Source organism: Pseudopodoces humilis, chromosome 14 (genome assembly GCF_049639895.1).
Source record: "Pseudopodoces humilis isolate 2021_Gansu_Grassland_sample_001 chromosome 14, ASM4963989v1, whole genome shotgun sequence".
Classification (NCBI taxonomy): domain Eukaryota; kingdom Metazoa; phylum Chordata; class Aves; order Passeriformes; family Paridae; genus Pseudopodoces; species Pseudopodoces humilis.
In genome coordinates, this window is record NC_142213.1 from 9,633,570 (window position 1) to 9,657,684 (window position 24,115).

Genomic DNA, 24,115 nt, shown 5'->3' on the forward strand with positions numbered 1-24,115 from the left:
GGCACCTTTCTGTGCCATTAACAGCTCCATTGCTTGTGTTTGGATTTTCTTGGAATTGATTGGCACGAACTGTGACCATCTCCCTTTCCATTCTCTGTGTGTGTAACAAGGCTCGGGATCACAAAGGCTCTGTGTTACACGAGCAGAGGAGGGATGAGCTCTGCCATCCAGAGCAGACCCGGGTGCCCCTGCTTCAGCCTCTCACCAGTGTCTGCAGGAGGCTCCAGCCTGCGGGGCTGGACCTCCCGATAGCAAACTGCTGCTAAAAGGACCAGTTTCCTTTCTGGAGCCCTCTGTGAGGGAATTTGGTTGGTTTGTTTTTAGACCATGACACCTCTCTTAATGGAATGGAGCTGCAAATGAGGACTGAATTTGTAAGGCAGAGGGAGCAGGAGGAATTCTGCCTTTGCTTCCGTTCCTGGTGTATTTTCCCACCTCAGTTCCTGGAAGAAATTTGTGTGCTAGTGACTTGCCCAGAAGCAAAAATTCTTATTTTTTCACTAATGCTTTATTTGAATTTAAGGGATTGGTTATGTTCTGCAGTGGCATAAATGCCACATCAATAGCGTACATTGAGAGAGATTATTACTGAGTGGATCAGATAAATATGGCCTACAAATGCTCTGATTTACTCCAGCTTGTAAAACAAAACAGTTTACGTATACAATTTAAACATTCTTTCTCCTTTTTTTTTTCCCCTAACCACATCCCTTGTGTGCATAATTGAGATTTCCTTACCACCCAGGAGATAGCAAGGAAACTCCTCGGGGTCTGGGCTGTGTTCTAAGCGGGTGCAGCTGGGAGCGTGGCTGGATGCCGCACACCTCCAGCAACACTAGAGAGCAGGCTGACACTGTTGTACTGCTGCCTCAGCCCTGCAATCTGCTGGAAATGTAATAATTGCTCTTTTATTCTTTAATAAACACATGCCACATCATACAGAGAAACAAGGTGAGAGAACGAGAGAGAGGATATTGCATTCTTCCACAAAGGGTGCCTCAGTTTTATTTTATACCCCGGGTTTTTTTTTTTTAAACCAGCAGAACAGTTCTGCTATTCTATATTACTCTTCCATCCTTCCTCTTGCTCCCCTCCTTTTAGTTAAATTAATGTATTGATTAGAGCCCATTAGTGTGTAATCGATTGTTAATTTGACTCATCTTACAAATCATGTTTATCTTTATCAATAAAAAAATTATATATATTTCACATCTCATTCCTGCTATAAACTGATAAAAAGCATCCGGAATTCAGGCTGGAACTCCAGCTGCAAATGTAAAAGTACATACTGGGATAACTTACATTCTATTAAAAATATATATATAATTTGTAAAAAAATTGGTAGGGAAGCAGTGGTATAAATAGAATGAGTAGACAAGTGTGGGGGGAAACGTGTGACTTGTTCATTTGGGGTTCTTTTACTTGTTTTTTTCTGAGCAGACAGGACCGGACATTGTGACAAATGGGACTGAAATATGGTGACCAGTTAGCTTTGTGTGCTGCTGGTCTGGCAGTGATCACTTGAGACACGAAGCACCTTGTGCACCTCGTAGTCTGTGGTGGTGTCCTCAGGATGCTGCCTCCTCCTGCACTGGCCGCCCTGCAAACTTCCCAGGTGACTGGAGGTTTTCTCTCTGATGTAGCAAAAACTGAAATATTTTAAATACTGAAGGCATTTTTTAATTTTGAGGCCAGAAGGCACATGATACTTCTCAGGGCTGGAGGAGCAGATACTGCCATTCAGGCAGTAGTAATTGTGCTTCATACGGGCAGGATCCATGTAGATACCAACTAATCCCCTCCACTGAGGCAGGTATAGCCAGCATTATTATCCCTGTGTTACGAATAAGAAATTGAGATGAATAGTTAGCAGAAGGGCATATATTTATATCAAAGTTAGGATAAGAAGTTTAAACCAGTGAACCTTTGAATATAGTGGGTAGTTACTATTAAAAATTAAGTCTTGTTTTTTGCATCTTTTTAAAAATTGTCTTTTGGAGACCAGAGCTAGACTTGGTTGTGGGTTTTGGGGATTTTTTCCACTGGTGTTTATAGTAAACACAATGTAAAATAACTGAAAATGCTGAAGGAAAAGAGAGAAATGCTTTTAGTGAAATGTATTGAACTGTTTCAAGCAAAAAATTTCCTTTTCCCCAAAGTCTGAACTATTTGCAAAACAAGGAATTTTGAAATAGCATTTTCACTTCTGAATCTTACAAGCTCAATGAAAATGTTTTAAAAGGGATTTGAAGCCAGAAAGAGTGAATATGTAGGGTCAGTTTATTCAAACACAAGTTCCAATTTTTTCCCTTTTAATGTTTTTCACTCCAGACAGAAGAACCCCTCCCAGTACAAAAATTGAATCTTCTCACAGTTCTTCTATAGATGGCTTTTTTTTTTTCCTCCAAGTACATTTTAGCAGCAGACTCTGTGATCATCTTGTGCTGGATAGATACAATCCATATGTTTCTCCTTTTAGGAAATAAGACTTTTATAACAGCTAAAAAGTAAAGGCCAGGAAGATTTGTAGAACCATTCAGTTTATTAGTCCATAATCCATTTTGGAACAGACTCTAGTACAGTGCAGATAGGCTGTGCCTGTGTGGACACCGTCAGATTAGTCTGTAGCAAGCCTGCAGGGATGAAATTTCTCACCAAGAGTGATCACTGGGGAAGTTAGAACATGAAGGGCCAAACACAACTGAAAAAATGGGGTTTTTCAGTTCAGTAAAATTTCTGTAATGCAATCCACAAAGCAGCACACTGTTCAGACCTGGTCCTAAATGGAGATGTTGGATCACATATAGTGCTGTCCAGGGAAATTTTGTGGGAATAGCGAAGTTTTAAATTAGAATAGTGCACAAATTGATGAAATTTCCGTAGTTCAGTCTAAGTTTTGCCCAGCATGTTTTAGTGGAAGGAACTGAGTCTAACTTTGTGATATGAATTTTGTTGATCAGGAGGAAAGAACTGCTGAGTCTCTCATCCATAAGCATCCTACCTGTTCTCCCTGTTGGAGGAAGCACGCCTCTGGATGCTGCCCTGACCCCCTAACTCCTGCCACAGCAGGCCTGGGGTTCTCCATCAGGAGCTGAATCTTTTTATCAAGTGAAAAGTTCTACAAGCAGGGCAATGCAAGAGTCCCCTCTGTGGTTTTTAGGAAGTGCTGGGATGTCTGTGTGGTTACATTCAATATGATAGAACCAGGCTGCAGAGCTGGATCCGGCTCTGAATCGTTCTCTCAGGTTCCTTGTGGCAAGGTCTTTAATTAGTACTTGCAGAGCATTGAAACACTGTGACACTATGCTGCTGTTAATGGAAATAAACCTGGACTTGTGTTCCTTGGTCTGCTGACATTTGCAGTCGTCAAGCCTGAGCCAGCCTGGGAGCTGCTGCTTACGTGTAGGTGAAACTGCAGTGCATCAGCCCCGGAGCCCAGCCTGAGCCTCCAGCGGGGCAGTGACTGCGCTGCTGCCCATCCCTGACAGGCCCTGCCAGAACCTTTCTGGCCCAGGATCTGCATCTGTGCTGGGACACTGCCCTTCCTTCCTTGGAGGCTACCTCAGGACTTGCCCTGCCACCATTACAAAGCTGAAGATAATGTAGCTAGAATATTATTTAGACATCTGTGATGGTGAGAAGAAAGTGGCAGCAATTCAGCTGTTATCAGTCTTTGAGTTTAAACTGGTTTGAAGCACCAGGATTTTGGTAGGTTGCTTGAAATATTCAGTGTTTCAGTCACAGGTTGGGGAGGGAGCCGTCCTCCATGTGCCTCTGGCTGAAGGTATTTCTAGACATCTCCTTATGTATGGGACTTGCAGAAGAGGAAAAACAGAATTGCTGATTCTCATTTTCTTGTAGGTTTATTTTCTAAATATAGTGAGATAAATTTGTAATACCAAAAGACTTAACTCGGGTGAAATGTGGGAGAAGGTGAGGAAAAAGGCTTCACAAGCTAAAAGAAATGCAAAAATATTTGTGCTGTATTTGAGCCTTTTTTATTTCTTTTTGGCTTGTTTGTCTTGTGGTGTTAGAGGGATAGGCCCTACCAGTTCTGCTGGTGTGTATTTGTAAACCAGGAATGTTTTTTGGCAGATGTAAAATTAGAAACAAATTTCATGTGTTCTGCAGTGCCCTCCAGTGCTATAAAGGACAGGAACAGAATATGTGGCTTTGTCAGGATGACTCCAGGAAACCACAAAGAAACAGAGATTAGAAACAAAATAGGGGAAATAAATAAATAAAAAAGGAAATAACCCCCCCAGCAGATGTTGCACAGCTTGGGAGGGGAGCACAGGGCAAAGCCTCTGCCATGAACGGGAGCAAACAATGGAGCCCTTGGTGCAACGGGAAATGAGGATGCGTGATTTGGGGTTGTTCTCAAATAAGTGGTTCCAGGATTTCGAGGTCAGATGATGCTCCAAAATTTACCTGTCTATTTTCAGATGTAAATAAATAAATGCTGCTCCCCTCCCCCCGGCAGGATGGGAACGCCGAATGCTTGGCCCATCAAATTAAACACAGACAGGTTTTCATTTCCAAGCCCGTGCATTTGGAGATGATGGATGGTGAGATATATGTCTCTATAATGAAGGTTTCATTACAATTTTTTTTTAAATGTGCAACATGGCTCTTTATTTCCAAACAAGAAGTGCCATCCCCTTTCTTGTAACTCTTTGATTGAATATGTGTGATATTGCCAAAGGAAATGATCAAATAACCACTGAATACGTTGATTTAATAGAAAGTTATATTTCCTTCATTTTTACTGCAAAGCTTCAGAAAACTGGAATGAAATAATGAACTGCATAAATAAAAATAGGTAGGGGTAGTGGTGGGATGATTAGAGATAAATGGTAGGTGGGATCATCTGGTTGCAACTATTTTAAGAAAATATAACTGGCTTGTCTCCTTGTTTGTGCCTCATTGCCCACTGCCTGCAAACAGCCAGGTGGTCAGATTGTCCCAGCTTGAACACTTACAGAAAGTTTGAGTAAAGAATGTTTAGAAGCCACCCATAATTAAGCAAACAAAGAAACCTAAAGACACCTACAAACAAAACACCTCGAGGTCTTTATGCGCTGTGTAACAGTGAGTTTCCCAATTGCAATAAAAATACTGTGGAGTATATCCAGATGATGAGGGTTTATGAGCAGCAGCACTTGGTGTGCCATATATATATATATATATATATATAAAAATATATATATATGCAATTACCAACTTGATTTTAGGTTAACTGCTTTTCACCTTTCCTTCTCTCAACCCTTTCCCAAGGGATTTTTTTGTACTTCACATTGTACGTGTGTGTGCAGTATTGAAATGTCCACATCTCCTTAAGCCTCTCTGTCACCTCAAATGTTGCCCTCTGAATGCAAGAATGACTTTGGTGACCCTGTTTTGCATGGCATCAAAATGTGAAAGTTCAAATAGCATTTTGTGATTTTTCTGGTAATACCGTGCGCAGTGCCCTTACCCTGGAGCTGGAGGAGTTCTAGGAAAGAGGGAGATTTCTAGTAAAAGCCTGGTGGCACCACTTTCCTCTGCCCCTGCAGTGCTGCCCCCCATTAAAAATGCATTATGCACTAACACTGAGAGGATATATTAAAACCACTCAGACAGCTTTAGGTTCTACATCTGAGTGTCAAATACAGCTGGTGGAGAGCTGGGCTTTTACTGGAGCTGGGCATGCTTGTGAGCACGTGTTGGGATCTGTGTGATACTGTCCTAGCGCCCACAGCCACTAAACATTTTCCCTTTTGCTCTTCAGTGGAGTCTCGGTTCTGCCTATCTGAAGTAGATACTGTGCTTTAATGTGGATTTTCTCTCTACCCACCAGTGGATGCAGTGATGGATTTTTGTCTCAGCAAGAGTTCTCTGCTGTCTCCTGCAAAGGCTAATGAAGGAGTCTGGCAGAGACCCTGTCTGACCTGCACACGAACTGTGCTTAAGCACTAAACTGATAGAATACATTTACATTCATCATCTGATTTTGCCTCCAAATTTTCTGATTTTCTCTGGGAGATTTTCTCTACTGGACACTTTCTTACCCTAGGAGGAAAGGATCCAAGTTTTTGATAGTAGTCTTAAAGAAATTTGATTTTTTGCTTTCTTTGAAAGTTGATTAAATGCAGCTTGTCATCCCACTCTTTTTTCAAGAAGCAATAAACTGCACTACTGTCACTAGGACAACATATCTCAGACCTTCTTCCACTGCCCTGGCATATTCAAACTTGTATTCTACTTATGGCATTCAAGAACTAGAGGGAAAAAAATGTCTAATAAGAATTAGAAACCTATAGAATTATAGTCTTGATAATATGTATATGTATATTATGATAATAATTAATCTATAATAATTAGAAGCTTGCAAGAGAGCTCTGGGTTCATCAGTACTGGATGGGAGGGAATATAAGTAATTGGGGAACATAATTAACAGACGAGACCTTTGGCTGACAATTTGCCCATCCCTTACAGCAGTGTCCCTCACCAGGCCATTCACTCACACTGGGTATGTGAAGAAGTTTATATGAAGTTCTTTTACCAAGTTGGCAATAAAGAGCTGTAAATCCATTATGCAGATGGAGTTGGATCATAGAGATATTATTTGAGGGAGGGAGAGCAAGTGAAAATATCACAAAGCTCTTTTATACCTTTATTTCTGTGACTGGATGGGAGCTTTAGAAAAGGTTTAAAAAAAACTGAAAGAACCTCACTGAAAGTTTGGAGCCTTGACAAAATAAGTAACACTGTAGCAGACTGTCATAAAGATACCATTATGGTCATTTCAGGGAATGCATATTTTTGAGTTCTCCGAAATGTGTATTTTGTACTTAGGTTCTGATAAAGTTAATTATTGACAGGAAAAGTTATAATCTGCTTCCAAAGCAGTAGTTCCTCGTACTAATAAGCATGAAGTAAGTTTTTAATAGGAAAATGTATCCTCTCATGTGAGGTACCAATGGGTGGAGAATTGCACCTGAGACCACAATTCTCAGAAGATAGTAGGAATTAGAGCTCATTGAAAAATGAAACCTCACTTTCCCTTCCAAATGACCGGGAGATGATGATTACTTCTGTACTTAAATGAGTGTAATAGACCTGTTGCATTTTACTTTTTTCAAAACATTGTCTGCATGTTGAATGTTGTGTCCTGAAAATGCAAAATTAAATTATTGGAACTTCTTGAATTTATTCTCATGGTGCTCTGTTCCCTCCTGGTCACTGTGATGCTGGTGCTGTTGCCACTACCACCTACAGCTGTCCATCGAGGCCAAAATGTGCCTTGGAGTCTCTTTTCTCTTCTGAAGAAAGCAGCCAGGTTAGAAATGCTCCAGCAGGTAGTGGTCCAGCAGGGAGGTATTGCATGCTTGTAACATAAAACTTGGATTAAGTCATTTTGAGGGGGTAGCATTCCCATTAAGGATGGTTGGTAGAAGTTGGTTGCGTGTCCAGCGCACGCCTGGAATTTGGCTGTTGCCTGAAACTCCCTGTGTGCCTCTTGGGCTGCGCTGCCAGAGAGAGCAATTGAGACCTGCAGAGCAGGCAGCTCCTTACCTGCCACCAGACAGAATTCAGGGATGTGGCAAATGCTTTTCTCTTTGGTGTTCAGTCAGACTGTGCTTGTTTGCCAGTCTGTCCTGAAAGAACTGACTGAAGAGCTGTGGTGTTTTCACCCAAAAGAGTTTTGGTGGTTTATGCACTGTCTTCTGGGAATGGCTTTACACACCAACATTTTTATTAACTTTATTATTGCTGTGGTTGTTATTATTATTATTATTACTTTCATAAGAACTTCCCCTAGATGATCTTTTTCATCCCAGAAGAATTTAAGAAATGGATTTGGTTACAACTGTAGTCCTCTGCCTCAAATAGAAACTGCAGCACTTGGTGCTATTAGTGAGAGCTTTGTAACTGTGTGTTTACAGAGGCTGTTGGCACTGCTTTCTATTCAGGCACTGCCATTTCATGCCCAAAATTCAGTTGTTGGTAATACAGATGAACAATAGTTGTTTACTTGTAATTAGAGGGCTGTGGGCAGCACTCTCCTGCCTTGCTGGCGATTGCAATCTTTTCCTGTTCAAAATATGTCTGTGCAAGAAATCCAGGAGTACTCATAACACAGAATGGTTGCTGGGGATGAAGGGTGCCTACTCCTGCTGCAATGCAAATGTGGTAACGTGGGGAAAAGGGAGAAAGGTTATTAGCTCTGAAGGCCTGGAGCCATGGGCCACCGGCAGGGTGGATTAGAGCCAGCATGAACATGCCCAGCTGGGCTACAGCCTGAAATCAGTGTCCTGTGGGGCCACCTTCCAGCACAGTAAGCTCTGTGGGACAAGGTTTGCTTCATCTTAACTAACACAGGTGCTGGGCTGCAGGTGCAGATGGTGTTCTTGTGGAAAAAAGGCACTTTTAGCCAACTATCAGAGACCCAGATGAGGTCATGTCTCTATACAGAGTTTTAACAGACAAGTGTCACTGTTGGCCATAGACTTGTGCGTGTTTTGGGCCCACAGAGGCTTTCAAAATGTGCATATTCATCTTATAAATGTTCTTTCAGCTCTGCTCCTTAGTGTGATGCAACATCCCTGTGGTGGAGCCCAGAGAAAAATGCCCTCTGTGCTGTGGGGGAGTTTGTGTGATGCTGCAGGGAGATGGAGAGAGCGGCTGGCACGAGCTGCTCCTCCCCAGGGGACAGAGCTGGCAGCACCTGCTGAGCTTTGCCAAAAATGCAGTTTTCTTCAGCAGCTTTCCTCGGTGTGTCGTAGGTGAGAGCTCTTTGGGAGCAGGGAAGAGTTGCAGCTGGTCTCATCCAGACACAGCTTTGGTCACACCCAGCTTCTCTGGACAGAATTATCTTCTGCCTTGTGCTCTGCTCAGCTGCTACTTCTAAATAAAGTTTGTATGATTGTTACTGAAACTACCGCAAACTGTTTTTCCTTGCAAGGAGATTTTTGTCTTGGAATTCTTTAAAGTCTTTCAAAAACCTCTGTTGGTGACTGAACTAAACTATTGCTTTAATTTGATTAATTTTACTATGTAGCAGAATTACTATTTTTTCAGTGTTTGCTCTCATAAATGATTTTAATCATCCCATATTTTCTTTGGGAGTTTTTTATTGTTTCAAATCTTAAATGTGTGTATTAGTTGACTGAGGAGGAACTACAAATTCTATTGGCTTGCTCCCAAGAGTGTAGCAGGATATTGTCATGTCACAGAAATTCCTTGGTGCAGAATTTTTAGCAAGACAGGAAAAGAAGGGAGAGTAGGGCAGGAAGGAGACGGAAGGAGATCTGACTATCCCCTACCTCTGATAGGTGGAGAAAGAGCTCTGGAATGACAGTCCTGTGGTAGCTTTTTGAGAAGAGCTTTAGCTCATCTATTCCTTTTTAAGTAGCCCAGAGACAGCAAATTTAAGATTACTTTGGTTTTTTTTGCAGTTCCCTGAGTTTTCGTATTTCCTTCCAGTATCTCCTTGCTTTCCTTTTTCATCTTGCTCCTCCTGGAGCATGCTGGAGGTGGCAGAGCAGGGTGGAGATGTTCTGGGAGTGTTTCTGGATGTGGCTGTGTTGGCTCACACGCAGCATGTGCTGGGCCAGGCTCGCCCTGGTTCATGCGCTCCCTGGACAGCACAGGGGGGCTCCAGCTCTGCTGATCGCTGCACTGAGCCCTGGTGAGCTGGCAAACACCCCTGCTCAGGGTGTAAAACACTGACCCAGAGCTGCTCCGGGTTAATGCCCACGGGCACGGTGTCTGCCGTCATCTCCCAGCGAGTGCGGAACCCTCAGGCTTCGCTCACTGCCTTGCTCCCTAATATTGTGCTTTCATTTCCTGCTCTTGCACAGCTTACAAGATCAATTAAAATTGGCTGACATCTGGAGCCTTTAAAAGAAAAAAAATAAATAAAAAAATTAGTGGTATTCCTGAACTCCTTATTCAGAAAAACCTTGCAAGGATTTCAAAGGCGTGTTCCACAAGGGCTGCTGGATTGGTCCCTATACGACATTGGCTGGTGCCTGAGAAATAAAGAAAAGCCCTTGACTATTAGCGGGTTCTGCTGTAATTCAGAAAAATACCAGATGTTTCATTATGTATCAGCCAGCAATAAAACTGCTTCTTTGAGCTATTGAACAAAGACAGCCGACAAAAGAAAAATTAATGTTGTGTCTTTGATCTCATGTTTTAAATTTGTCTTTTATAAATAGTGATGGGTTCTGGTTAAAAACACTCTAACAATTTGTTAAATATGCAAATGTCTGAAGTTTCTTAGCAACAGAACAAATAAGTGTTTTTCTTCTAATATAATATGTATGCTAGTTTAGTAAGCACACAATAAGTTAATTAGGCTGCGGTTAGGTATTATTTGTAAATGTCATATTAGCATGCTGTTTTGTTTCTTTGTTGCAACCAAAAGCCTCAAACTCACTGATGTCACTTATTGCATGTTGTTTTTTCCTCTAGTTTTGAAATGAGTTTATTTTTTTAAAATACTTGTGGGCAGAATAATGATTTATTGAGTTGTGTATTTATTATTGTTTTGCTTGGTTGTAATGTCTCATTGTCTTTACATTGTTAGCAATGTTAGAGATTTTACAGGGAAATTCTAGGAAAGTACACATTACATGTGTAATAAAGCTGCTGCAGTTTACTATGATTAATGTCATTACAATGAATACCAAATGAATTAATAATGATGGGGCCATTTAATTTTAAAATGTTGGCATTTGTCTAAGTGCTGCTCTGAGAGAGGGTGGAGGAGCTTGGCACAGTAGGAATTGGATAAAGCAGGATTTTTGCTGCCAGCATCCAGGCAGCTTGTTTCTCTCCAAGCAGTTACGGTCAACTGTTAACAAATTCACTGCCAAGTAAATTTATCTAAATCCAGAGAACATTTTCCTATGACTGTCAAATTTTTTATAGTCTGGTGTTTTCCCCCTCTTCTAGGAAGGCTTTCTTCCAATAGCTCTGCTACTTCCATGGTCTTGCTGTAGCAGGTGGGGGGACATTCCAGGCCAGAACACCTCTGGGTCACCAGCAAAGGTCAGGGATAAGCAAACATATTCCTACAAACAACCAAGCAAGAAGTAGCTGTCTTGTGAAAATTTTTAAAGTTTGAAGCATTGAGATGAAAGCACATTGCTAATCCAGGAATGCTGATAATCTTGAAGCACATTTTGCAACGTCTTAATCCGCCCTGCGGTGGTCCTGTAGTGCTTTGTCAGTAGGGAGTTTCAGATGAGGCTTTTTTCCCTTGATAAAATACCTGGAAGAGCAGAATCATGAATGGCTCAGTTAAAGCACTTGGAGGACCATGGCTGATCATAGAGGGCAGCTCCTGCAAGTTGCTGTGTCAAGCCAGATGAGGCCAGGCCCTGGAACAGGACCAGAGATGCCTGAAGAGAAACAGCCTTGACTCTGGGGCTGTGGTAACATTTCCATACATGCCTTGAGAGTTATTTTTGCCATGTCTGAGCATTTGCAGATGGATTTTTGTGCTCTGTGTGTAGACACTCATGCATGCTCACAACTTCAGTTTTCAAGTGGTCAGCAGAAGCTATCCAGTAGATCCTTGCTGTGTGCCAGAGGATGAAGGGATGAAGGCAATCTCAGTTTTCAGTTGCCTTCTTTCTCACTGGATCATCTCATTTTGCACTGGTTTATATTGTCTTTTAGTCACCTGAGCACTGGAAAATCATTAGCAAGACAGGCACTTCCTATTATGTGCTTAGACCAAGTGCTATAAAGTTGAGCAGACAGTTCCATGAAGGAAGGTGAAAGGAGAAATCCAGCAGAAGTGGGGTATGAATGTCATATCGATGGGAATGGAAAAGGTGGCTGGAAATCAGTTGCCTTCCTAAGGTGCTGAGGCTGCAGGAGTATTTGAGAGGGGTTTTCCTAATAGTCTTCATTGTGTACATGAGAAAATGCTGCCAGAAAATGCCTGTAATGGTACATTTCTTCTAAAAAGAGGCTGAGAGAGGGGTATGGATGCACCACCACAGTTTAGCAGTGCTGATTAGGTGTGATGGAGTTCTTGGGTACAGCTCTAGCCAGCAGTATGAGATTTGTAACAACAGTATTACATTTGGATCCCTGTCAGCTTGTTGCAATCTTCTCATTGCAACATTCCTGGGAGGTGATGGTCATTGGATTTCTGTTTCTTACAAAAATTTCATCACATTAGCAAACTTTATTATCCTGGGAGAAAATGTTATAAGCATCTAGATTAGCCCCCTGTGTAATGCGGGGAATAGATTTTGGGTTTATGTGTTCGCTGTGGTACCCACAAGCTCTCAGCTGAATTAAAGCCTGCTGGGTGGTTTATTTCCTAGGAATCACAGAGTGCATTGAATGATGGACCTCCTTCCCAGTCATCTGTTCACTTTATTAATTATCTTAACCAGTATTTGTATCAAAAGCTTTTAATTTTGGATGAATCTGAAGCCTGTGTTGCAGGTTGGCTGGTTTTTCCCTCCCGAGGGATCATGGAAGGGCCCCCCACAGCAGTCGGTGTGTGTTTGTAAGGGTAACTGATGCAGATCAGGTACCTGCCCTGTGAGGATGGAGGCACAGACAGCTGTGGAACCTGCCAGCTTTGAATTTGTGTTTATGGGCAGGAGTGCAGAGGGGGCTCTGGAAAGAGGAATTATCATGGGGTTTGTAAGTAAAAGTAAATGTCCTGAAGAAGTGAGCAATGACCTCCCCTGTTGTGTGGCTGTTTCCAGCTGCCTCCAGTCCTTGTAAGAAAAGGGAGAAGGGTGGGATGTGCCCCCTGCTTGTGAACAAGCCCTCTGGCTCTGCATACAGATGAGCAGCACAGAATTGTACATGCACATTTAGTTAATATCCTAAAATCCAGCTTAATGAAAAAATCAAAGTTCCATAATAAACCACCCGCAATCTGATTTAATCAGAGGTAACCTGGCTGTCCCCTTCTGCTTGAATCCCTTTGTAGTGGTTTGGGTGGTTCTGTCATTTTGGCCAGTATGATTTTATTCCTTCCTTATTAGGGCTGATGTCTGTCCCTCTGTCACTCTCTCCCTTTTTCATACTTGTGCTGGAGAGGCCTTGGCTGTAAGATCATCTCTGCCCTGTGCTGAAGTGACACAGAACAGGATACAACTGAGTCCTGGCAAGGGCTCCTAGTGCTGACAAAGGGAAGATCAAATAGGTGGAGTTCTCCAAAATTCATGGGAGCGGTTTGCACAGGGAATCTTTAAATTGAAAAGACTTTGCTTTCCTCAAGTCTGTAGAAAGCGAATCTAACATTCTACTGAAACATGTGGGATTTTTATTTACTTTGTTGGTCACAGAGGAAAGGAAGTTTTACAGCATGTGCTCATTGAATTCCGATAAACACCCAGCAAGTGCTATATATGCTAATTAAGAGATAATGCTAATGGGCTGGAATGTTGTCACAGGATTAGGCGCTCCTGCTGCCACCAAAAATGTTGGGGCACTTATCAAAATTCCAGCTAGGGATGTGGAACGCTAGTTCGCTCCCAAAGCAGGTAGCAGGGACTGCGGGGACTGGGAAGGAGGAGCCTTTGGCTGCGCCGCCGAGGATGGAGAGGGAGCGGTGCCCGATGCTCGGACAGACAGACAGACAGACAGACAGACAGACAGACAGACAGACGCTGCTGGGACAGACGCCGCGCTATTGTTGTCCTGCCCTGTTCCCAGAGGCTGCGGAGGGAGCCTTTGTCTGCCGCAGCCGGGCGGGAGGGGGCTCGCCACAAAAGAACAGTTTGGTTAAAGCGTTCCGGTGTTTTATGAATAAATTGGATTCTACTTACAGCATTATTAACCTGCTGTATTCTGACGGGCTTAGGGGGAGATTATCGTGCGCTTGAACAAATCAGTATCTACAGATCCACACAAATACTGGGTTTTAACAAAAATATACTGTGATTAAGGCACACAGCGGATCAAATTCAGCCCCGACTTACACCAGGTGCAATCTCATTGATATCCGTGGGTTAAAAAGCAATTTTTACAACTTAAAGCAATCAGAAATCAGCTTAGTGTACAGACTTACTAGACCAAAATAAGGCCCAAGAGACAGTACGCTAAGCTGATTTCTGATTGCTTTAATTTTTTTAAACTTTTATCAAAGATTAATGGTCAATTATCTGGCAATCTGATTTTCTGGTGCAGATTCCATTTGCATAATTTCATAGACACTTAAAATATGACCAGACTCTAATCAGTATGAAATGGGCTGAGGCATGGCTTGGTATGGCTGATCAAAATCAGCCACAATCCCTGTAAATATGTACTATTGCTGTAGTAACAAGGACAATTTTAATAGGCTGACGTCTCAGCAGTAAACAATTGGTTTAGATCTTTCTTTTTTTTCTTTTCTCTGCATGGCTAAATATAACTCCAGGGCAAATAGGCAAAACTATGCAGTTGGAACTCGCTTTCCTTCAGGTTTTTCATTTTGTGCTTGAGCACCACTGTTTCCACAGATATTCCTGCCATTTAATTGCTTGTGCTACAATACTTGCAAAACTATCCATCAAACTGCATACACAGGTTACAGTGGAAAATGCTCTGCAATAATTGTCCTTGGAGTAGTCTTCACTGAACTCAAATGAGTGGGATGCTGCTTTTTTGTAATATACATCCAGGTCCCTGACTGAGACATGAACCCCACCAAAACCAAAGAAATAAAAAAAAAAAAAAAAAGTTAAATAAAACAACTTACACTGGAATGAAGAAAAGTTGATTTCCTAAAGAATGTGGTTTATGGACATTTCAAAGCAAGGGAGGACAGTCAGATTCTCTGGTTTTCTCCCTGTATACATTGTGGGCTAGATGATGCTCTGGTAGCTGGATGGAACTGCTGGAATATGTCCTCTGGAAAGACGCACAGTTTTGTTATGGAGGAGTTGAGAAATGGAGAATTTACTATCTCTTGATCATCTGATCTAGGGCTTAATCACTCTTCTGTTCCAGTATTATTAGTCCTTCTATTCCTATTTTCCTTACCTCCTCCAGTACCTGGCTGGGCTGCACTGTGCTTCCTCTGTCTCCTTTGGGTTTAGCTGAACTGACTAAGCCCTTCAAGGAGCCGTCAGTGTGGCACTGACTGGAGTGCAGTGCATCTGTGCTGGCTTTAATCCAGTTCACATAGCAACAAAGGCAATGGAGGCAGCAAAAGGACAGCTACAGGATGCAGCCGTGCACGTGGTGGGCAGGCTTATGACATGTCTCTTGGTGTTACCAAGCCAAACTGGAGAGGATCCTGCCTCCCTGCTGCAGTGCAGACTGCAGTGAGCCACAGCCTTCTGCTCTTTTTGCTCAGGTTCTTCAGAGAGGGTGATGCTCTTCAGTCTTTCAAAATTTATCCCAAAAAAGGAGCCAGGGATTCTGCTGGTTTCCTAGCCATGGTGCTCTGCTGTTGGGTGGCTGCTCTTTCTCAGCTGAAGATTAATTAGGAGGGATTTTAGGCCAGAGAGCCTGAGAGCTGATGGGTTACCTGTAGTTTAGGCATCAGGACAATCTGCTGCCATGGAGGACAGACTGTCTGACTGGCAGGTTCTGAGATACCTGAGCCCAGAGGGCTCTGGTGCCCAGGAAAATGCAGTTAGAAAGAGTTCAGCTGTGTGTCAGCTGCCTGGTGAGAGGGAAATATATTCCATGTCAGCCAGTGGTTTCTGGGGATTTGGATTTTTTAAAAGAAGAAAAAAGTGTGGGGGCAAGCAAGAGTCCATTGGTTCTGTTCTGCTTGGTAAATCAGTGCCTGATGGGGTTTGGTGTCTCCAAAAGGATCAAGCAAATTGGTGGAGAATATTAAAATAATCTGGTCATCTTGCTATCCTGTCACCATCCGTGAGACAGCTTCTGCTTGTACGGTGAACTGGCTGGGGGAGGATGCTCATGTCTTCTAAACCTTTTTAACCTCATTGCAAACTTTTCAAGGATGGGAGTTAGAAACAGACAAAACTTCCATATTGGCCCAGTCCTTTCCATTCTGGTTGATCCATAAATACTAATATTTTATAAATCTGAAAGTTAATGCAGGGTTTTTTTTCTTCCTGTCTTCTGCTCTTTTTATAGGTCACAATGCTCATTACTCATCTGTTCTATAAGTACATGACGCACATACACAGAAAAATGGGTCAGGAAAAAAGTTAATTTCCTTGGAAGACATGAACAAACTTTGGGGTTCATTTTCTTTGGTGATTTCTTTTTTTTTGGTTTTTTTTTTTTTTTTTCAAATCCTGGGTCTGATTTTAAAACCAGGAGACCACTGGAAGACAAGAAGTGCAGGACTGTGTCCCTGAATCCTACTCCAGCAGCAAAGAGAAACAATAAGCTTGCTTCAAATGCTGGCATGAAACAAAGAGGATTCCTAGATGAGAGGACTCAAATTGAAAGAAACAGTAAAAGAGAGGATTTTTGGTTATTAAAAAATATAAGAGTTTTCCTGTGTAAAACCCCATTTACTTCTTTCCACCAGGGACCTCCTTGCAGAATTTTCTCCTCCTGGTTGTGTTTATTTCTGTTGTTGTTTTTCAGGATCTCTTTTGGGGTAGGTTTTTCTGTGCAGCACCATTTCTTTGTACTAATGATGTTTTCTTCCAAAACATAAACAAAAGGAAAAGTAATGTCTTATGGGAAAAAAAATCTTATGAATTATAAAGACACTTGTAATTTCTTTTAAGACTTTGGAGCTGTCTGATAAAATTAACCAGAAATATATATATTTAACACTACTGTGCAGTGCAAAGAATAGGAAAATATCACTCTCAATGATGAAAAGAATTAATTTATTATCCTTATCTTCCATTTAATTCTGTAAGAGTTTTTGCAGAGATGTGAGTGAGATCTGAACCTGAAGAGGTTTAAATTCTGGAGTATTAAAGGTCATTTACCAGAATTTTATGGTGGTGACTGGGTCTCTGAGACAGACTGAAGTTTTTGTTTTGACCCTGTCAAAGACCCCTCCTGGTGTAAGTCTCACTTACATGAAGGTGATGTTAATATATTCACTGGTGTTTTTCCTTGTGGAATTAAGCAACAAAAATTGGTCCTTAGTTTTGGTTTTAACTATTATTTTATTTTAAGACATGGTAAAGTGAAATGTAGCTGTAGAATATTGTTTTAATCTTTGCAAGAGTGAGACAAAACCCCAAGCTGCAACCCTGTGATATTTGAGTGCTTTCAGTCTTTCAGAAAAACCTCTTCTGCTATAAGAAAGCATCACATTTTAATTTATAAAAACGCCCATTTATAAGCATATATATATATTTAGGTTTGCAGTTATATATTTATAGGTCCCATTTCTTTTTTTAATGGTTAATTACAAAAATGATAATTTAATGTTCTCTTACTTGTTCCTGCCCACACACTTCACGTGTTAAAGTGTCAAACCTGTGGCTGAGCAAACACTGCTGGCCTGTCAGCTCTGCCTTGGCTGAGCATGGGGCAAGGGGTCACTGAGAGGGGGCTGTGGGAGTGCGAGGACAAAAGTTGTTACTGGTTTGATACCTGGGGAGATGTGTGTCTGCAACATCCATCAGCCTTCCTCAGGGAATCCCGTGTGATTCCGTTAAAGAATAACGCTCCCTTTCTGTTTCTCATTTATGCAAATAAAAGGCAAACCAGAAAAGACATCAATAAGAGTTAAGTGGCAATATCAAGTCAGTTTTACTGCCAGGTCACTCAGTCCCCAACAAATCAAGTAGGAAAAATGTGTCATTTATCAATATAATAAACAGGTATATCACTCCTACACCCAAGCAGCTCTCTTGAGACCATACCTCAGAGCCAACAACCCATATCGTTTGCAATGCCCTAAGTAGGACCTCTCTGTAGTGCTTCTTTCTTCAGCTGCCAGGGTGCAATTAACCTGCTGTGAGCCATGGTGGGCGCTGGCAGGTTGGGCTAACTTCTCTTGACATCTTATGGAGGAAAATATCTAGGTTTTCTCTCAGCTTTTTATGGGTAAAATTGTGACCCTGGCTTTGGACTAATTGCCTTCACTAGCAGAGCTTTATGGACATGGCATACCTGGCTGGAAGGCTGAAAGAACACAAGTGAGCTCGAGCAGAGATTTCATTCTGGTTTTGGAAGACTCCATTTCTTTTTTCTCCTCTGTCTTTCCCCTACTTTCAAATAATTCTTGTTGAAAAATAATTTTAGTCCTTTGAAATACACTTTTATCCTGGCATTAACCCACCACAAGTTTGTAAAAAAATGTCTTTTGGGTTGTGTTTTCAATTGTGCACATCACTGCTGATTTGTGTGATCACTCATAGCAATTGTTTCTAGGGGGAAAAAGAAACAAACATTCATTTCTAACCAGCTTGGGTGACCACAGAGGACAAGTACAACCTCAAGGCTGGAATTAATCCCTCTGGGCCTCAGGCACTTGAGCATACGGCCTGACTTGGGAGCACAGGTGCTCTGGGTTTCTCTAGAGAGGAAGACAGTTCTGAAACTGTTCTGGTTTGTGACGGAAGAAACATTTTTCTCCATTTATTTGAGATGGAGGCCAGAGTGCACACATCCTCATGCCAGGGATTGCTGGGATATGCTGGTTAATTTAAGACATTATGCAATGGCAGGCAGATGTTTGTCTTCTCCTACAGTGATTATAGGAGTTTTGTTTCCATAAGAAATCAGGCCAAAAGTTTTATTCTGAAGAACAAAACCCAGTGCGTTCAGAAAACAAATAGCGTGCACAGAGTTTTCTCTGGGGAGAGGCTGAGGGAGCTAACCATGCGACAGATGATGTTCAAGATCCCTTCACAGACTGCTGCACTCATGACCAGGCTGTTTGGGCTGCCATAAGAAAAAACACAGACCTGAAATTTAGGTCTCTGCAGTGTAACTGCCGTGACATCCCTGTAGCACTCAAGGAAAAGCCCAGCAGACATGACCAGGGTTCTCTCAGCAGGGAAAAGCATGGCATCAGTGAAGATTAGAAAACTATAGCGCATGAAACATTCAGTGCATTGAATTTCGTAAGTAATAATTAGGGTGTGCTGATTTGTAATCACTCCTACAGGAGGTAAGAGGTTTGACCTGAGGGCCAGTAGTTAAGGGGGCAGTGAGAGACAAGCACCTCATCATGCTCCTGAGAGCCCTTGGATTCAGATCTGGGCATCTTTGTACAGAGAACCTGCAGTTCTGCAGAGAAGCGGGGATCACCAGGTCATTGATGCCTCCTGGTTCTCTTCAGCCCTTAAAATGTCACTTTTGAGCCTTTGCAAGTTAAACTGATCTCAATGGCATGCTGAGTGGAGCTAGAGGTGGTGCAGCCCCACAATGAGCTTCAGGATTTGGGGTGAAAAGTGACTTAGAGAACATCTTTGTTATTAACTTTTGGAATTGTACAATTGTCCTTGAGACTACACTCCCACACTGTAATTACATCTGCTCCATTTACGAAATACCTTGAATTGTATTTGTAGCCTGACTTTTAAATTTGTATGAAGAGCAAATGAGGTTATATTATTGCTGTAGTTGAGAGCAACTAGGACAAGTTTTATTAATTTCCTGCCACAAAATACTGAGTAAGCTGATATTTTATGGGAAAGTTCAGGAAGAAGAGTAATATGTCTTACATTTCTGAATTCTGGATGATACTTGAAGAGTTTTACTGGCAATTGATTTTTCTACAGGTAAATTGTAATTCTTGATAGGCAGATGTGCCCCTGAATATAGTGAGATGCACTCTCTAAGGGTATGATGAAATAGAAGCAGGTGTATCAGCTCTGCTCTGACACGTGGTGAGAAGTTGGAAATCAGAATTCCTGCCTGCAGAAGCTCCCTTTCCCTCAGCTATTGTTGCATTATCTCCATTATCTGGATTTCTCTGAATGTTGAAGGTTCACAGAAGTATTTAGCATACATCTACCTGTTCAAGAAGTCAGTAATTTAATGTGTGTCTGAAAACTGAGGATGTGTGTGCTGCAAGGTGCCCTTGTACATGTAGCCATGGAGGTCATGGAGTGTTGGGGTTGGGTGCAAAAACCTCTGCTTAAGAGGAACCTGCTGGTGTGCCTGACACAACCTGCTCACTGTATCCCTTTTCTGCTATTATGCTGTAACATCACAGAAACACTGGCTTATACTGAAGTTCCTGAAGTCAAAGTAGTAATGGCAAGGTAAGAGAGCTAAGAATATATGAGTTGGTGGAACCACCTTCCCCTCTGACAGCAAGGCTGATGTACAGTGCTTTCGGCCTTCTTTGTAAGGGAACAGGCAAATAAATGCCCAGAGCATGACCAGACAGCAAAACCGCTGCTGCCTGAGGAGAACTTCAGTTTTTACCATTGTGGGATGTCCAGGTTTTGGGGTTTCACAGAGACTCCTTCATTCATCTCCTCCCTCCCCTGATGGCTGTGGGCCATTTTAGAGTTATCTCTCTGTACATGCAAAGGAAATATCTCGTTAATATAAAACAGTGCCCTGGAACAGTGGTGCCTCAGGTGCTGGTTAGGTAATGGGTCAGGCTTGGTACCCAGCCAGAACTGGTACCACATGTCTCACAGGAGCAGTTGTTTCTGCTTCTGTTCCTCTCGGTTACTTGTTATTCAAAGCAAAATCAGCTGTCCTGCCTTATCACTGCTGGGTTTGGATTGTGGGCTAGAAACTGGTTTGCTGCTGATAAAATGCTGCAGCAAATGGTCCACTCTTAATATGACCTCAGCTCTCATGCCAGTAACACTTCTGAGAAGAGCTTTGTTTCTCCTGTGGTCCCATGGGTCTAATAAATGACCCACTTCTCACTGGGGAGCTGCTCTGCAGCTGCTCTGTCAGGAAAACTCGTGCTCCACATGCAGTACTGAGCTCCAGGAAAGCTACTCTGACCACTGCAAGAGAGCGTTGGCAGCAGGTCTGAGTGCTGCCAGCAGTGAGTTACCCACCTGCAGTACATGCAGCACTTGTTCTTGTACCAGCTGGGCCTGGTGACCAGGCTGTCAGAGCTCCCCAGAGTAAATTGCAGATGGTGGTTGTGGAGCAGCAAAGCATGTGGTCAGATAAAAAAGATTTAACTGTGTAGCATGAATCTGTAGCAGACTGCTGACTCAGAGCTCCTTGTTGTTCATTTCCTTGTGCACCTAATCCATTACCTTCCCTGTGCCTCATGTGGTTTGTGTAGAGAAAACCTGAGCATGGCAGTATGGATGCTTGATTTTTCTGTTAGTGACCAACAGTGGGATTGGTTATGAACTCCCATCACTGTTTGCTTCTTAGCTGTTCAATAAAGTTAAGATGTTCCACTAAGCAGATGGTTGTGGAGGCCATCTTTTAGATGCTGAATATTGATGATGTTGTTTATTTGAAATTAAAAACTGAATCCACTTGAATGAATAATTCTGGTCAAGTGCAGGTGATACTTTTGTTTAAAAACTGCAGTTAGCTTTTATATGTGCCATGTTTACCCTGGAGGCCAGTTCATGTGGGCCAGGTTTTCTGGAGGGCTTGTGTGGCTCAGAGTAGCCTCAGTGGGGGTCATTGACAGGTAATCATTCCAAGTCCCTTCTCTTCCACCCCTGGCAATCTGGGGGTGGGCTGGCAGGTTCACCAACCTGGCTATCTTGTCTGGTAAATTCTTCCAAACATTCCATGAGTGAGGTGGTGCCATAGCACAAACTCAGGACTTGACTAGTAGAAAACTCAGACTTTGAGCTGTGCTGAATTAAAAAAAAATTAATTAAGAAAAAAATATGGAACAAAACAACAAGAAATGGATGGTTTTACTAGTGCACGTACTGAGTCTGACGGGCTAAAGCAAGTTTAAGACCTTAATGTAATCCATTAAACTAAAGTGGATGGGCATGTGAGGTGGAAATATCCTGGCAGGGGTACCTACAACCCCTTCAATATCCTCTAACCATCCCCATATCTGAAAGGATTTTGTCAGCTCCTGTTCCCCTCTACACATCTCTGTTACCATCCCGTGGGAGTGGAGTACCAAACTGAGTACAGGGAGTTAACCCTGGATGAATTTCATTCATTTAATGAATTTCATGAATTTCAGCATTTTATAGGTCCTGAGAGTATCTGCCCCATAAAACATCTTCTTCCAGCTCAAACCAAACACCAGAAATTCACATCTGAGCAAGTGGGCAATAGTTTTGCCCTTCTTAGCAAAATCACAGCTTCTCAAGAAGGAAAGTTTCACCTAGGATCTCCTTGCTGAGGAACAGGATCCAAGCCGTGTGTGAATGTGTCTGAAGGAATTGCTCCTGGCCTCATTTGGTGTCAGTGGTTTTGCAGCAGAAGATTGCTGTGTGCCCATTCCAGCTCCACTCCCAATCAGTGCTGCACAAAGCTGTCCTAAGGAGAGGGGAAAGTCAGAGAGCTGTCACCTTAGTGCTTAAACCTGAACATTTTAAGATTTAAGGGGTAGTGATTTGAACACTACAATCAGTTCTTTTATTACCCCAACACTTCCCTGGAAGGGAAATAATAGCTAAAGCACTAGGAAGATGACACAGAACAACAGAAAAAAAAAAATCTTCTTGGTTTTTCTGAGGTTTCCCCTCAGGCCCTTTAGCACAGCAGACATTACCACTGGTTTAGTACCAGTGGTGGGGAGTACACCTTGACAGCAGCAGAGCAGTGTTTCAGGGTATTTTATCTTCTTTAGATGAAAAGACATGCTTTTGGATTCAGGCTAAAAAAATGTATTCGTCCTGCTAAGTAGATTGAAAGAGAATCCAGATTAAATAAATCATTAAATTATTCCAGAATGTTATCCACCTGTTCTGGCCTGTAATTTATTTTCAGATGAACAGTAGGTAAAAAAAAAACCAAAACAACACAAAAAAGCAATACAATGAAAAAAACCAATTGTCCTCTTGCAGATGCTTTGATCCTGAAATGACACCTGGCCTGGGGAGCTGCTTGTGCAGTTTTTGAGATCATTTTGAACTAATTGCTCCAACCCACTGCTCCATAACCTCAGTAGCCACATCAAGCTAAAACTCCTGTGGTAGCCACCTTTGAAAAGGGATCTTCAAGGGGTTTGTTGCTGCAAAGCCAGTAAAATTCATCCCTTTATTGTGGGATGGGAAACCTGTAGGGGAACAGGACAACAGGGTGAGGGGTCTGGACCATTTCAGTGCCAGGGCCGTTTTCCTCATGTGCTTGTGCAGCAGTAAAAGAAGGTTTATTCTCTCTTATGTTCCTAAAAGGAAGATTGTGCTTCAAAGGTGGGGAAGTAATAATCTGGCTGGTTGCTTGTATTGTCCAGATTTTCTCATGACTCAGAAATGTTTCCCTGTTCTCTCTAGGAGAATGCCAGTACGTTTTGTGCTGCCCGTGTTGGCTGGGGATGGCAGGAAGGTGAGGTGACCAAGGATCTGAGATGGAAGACAGCAGCCAGTGCTGGGAGTTGGGGGAAGGTGGTGAAAGAAGGTAATTGTCCCGCTCTTCCACACCTCCTCCGGCTCAGATGCAGCTGAAGGCAGCTGCAATCCACGACCCAAATTTCACGTCTCTCCGGTGTATATTTAAACAGATTTAGCCAGCTCGTTTAGTTTTTGGACGAATTCTCCCAGCTGCTGAATGCAACAACGCTGAAGCAGGAATCCGCTGCAGCAGCCCCTCTGTATGGGGGGAGAGGGAGCAGATGCCCCAAGCCAGGGGTGTGTGGAAGAAGCAGGGGCTGCCCGCTGCCCCAGCCCTCACTTTTGGGGGCTTGCTTTGCTCGTCGGCAGATCGGGTTGATAAACTGCAGCTCTGGGAGAGGCAGTGCCGGCACCAACCCGTCTCCGCGCTTACCTGGGGGCCGGGCACCAGGGCCGCTGCCCCCGCGGGGAGCGGGCCCGGGCGCGGGGGTCACCGCGGGGGCGCAGGAAGGGCCGGGGGTGGCCGGGGAGCCGCGCCGTCTCGGCCGCACAAAGCCGCCTTTTCATCGCGGCCTCCTGCCCCCGCCGAGCCCGTAATTGTCTTTGACAAAACTTCATTAGCGAGCGCGGCGGAGGCGGCGGCGGCCCCGCGGTCGCGCTGGCTTTGAGCGGGCGCAGTGGAGTGTGCGCGGCCCCGCCGCTCCCGGCCAGGACCATTAGCCCGGCGACTTTGTTTTAGAAACTTCCCACCCCAGCGGGGGACGCGTCACCGAGCCGCCCCCGCCCGCCCCGCGCCG

The 24,115-nt window shown here is 43.1% G+C and overlaps 1 long non-coding RNA gene across 1 annotated transcript in view; it reads left to right on the forward strand.

The window, feature by feature from the left end:
• LOC148183151 (uncharacterized) overlaps positions 1–23,705 on the forward strand; it is a 125,861-nt gene extending 102,156 nt beyond the window's left edge. The window contains exon 3 of the long non-coding RNA XR_015773765.1: positions 23,262–23,705. This is a non-coding gene — a long non-coding RNA (uncharacterized LOC148183151). The remainder of the gene's footprint in view (positions 1–23,261) is intronic.
• Positions 23,706–24,115: the final 410 nt, after the last annotated feature.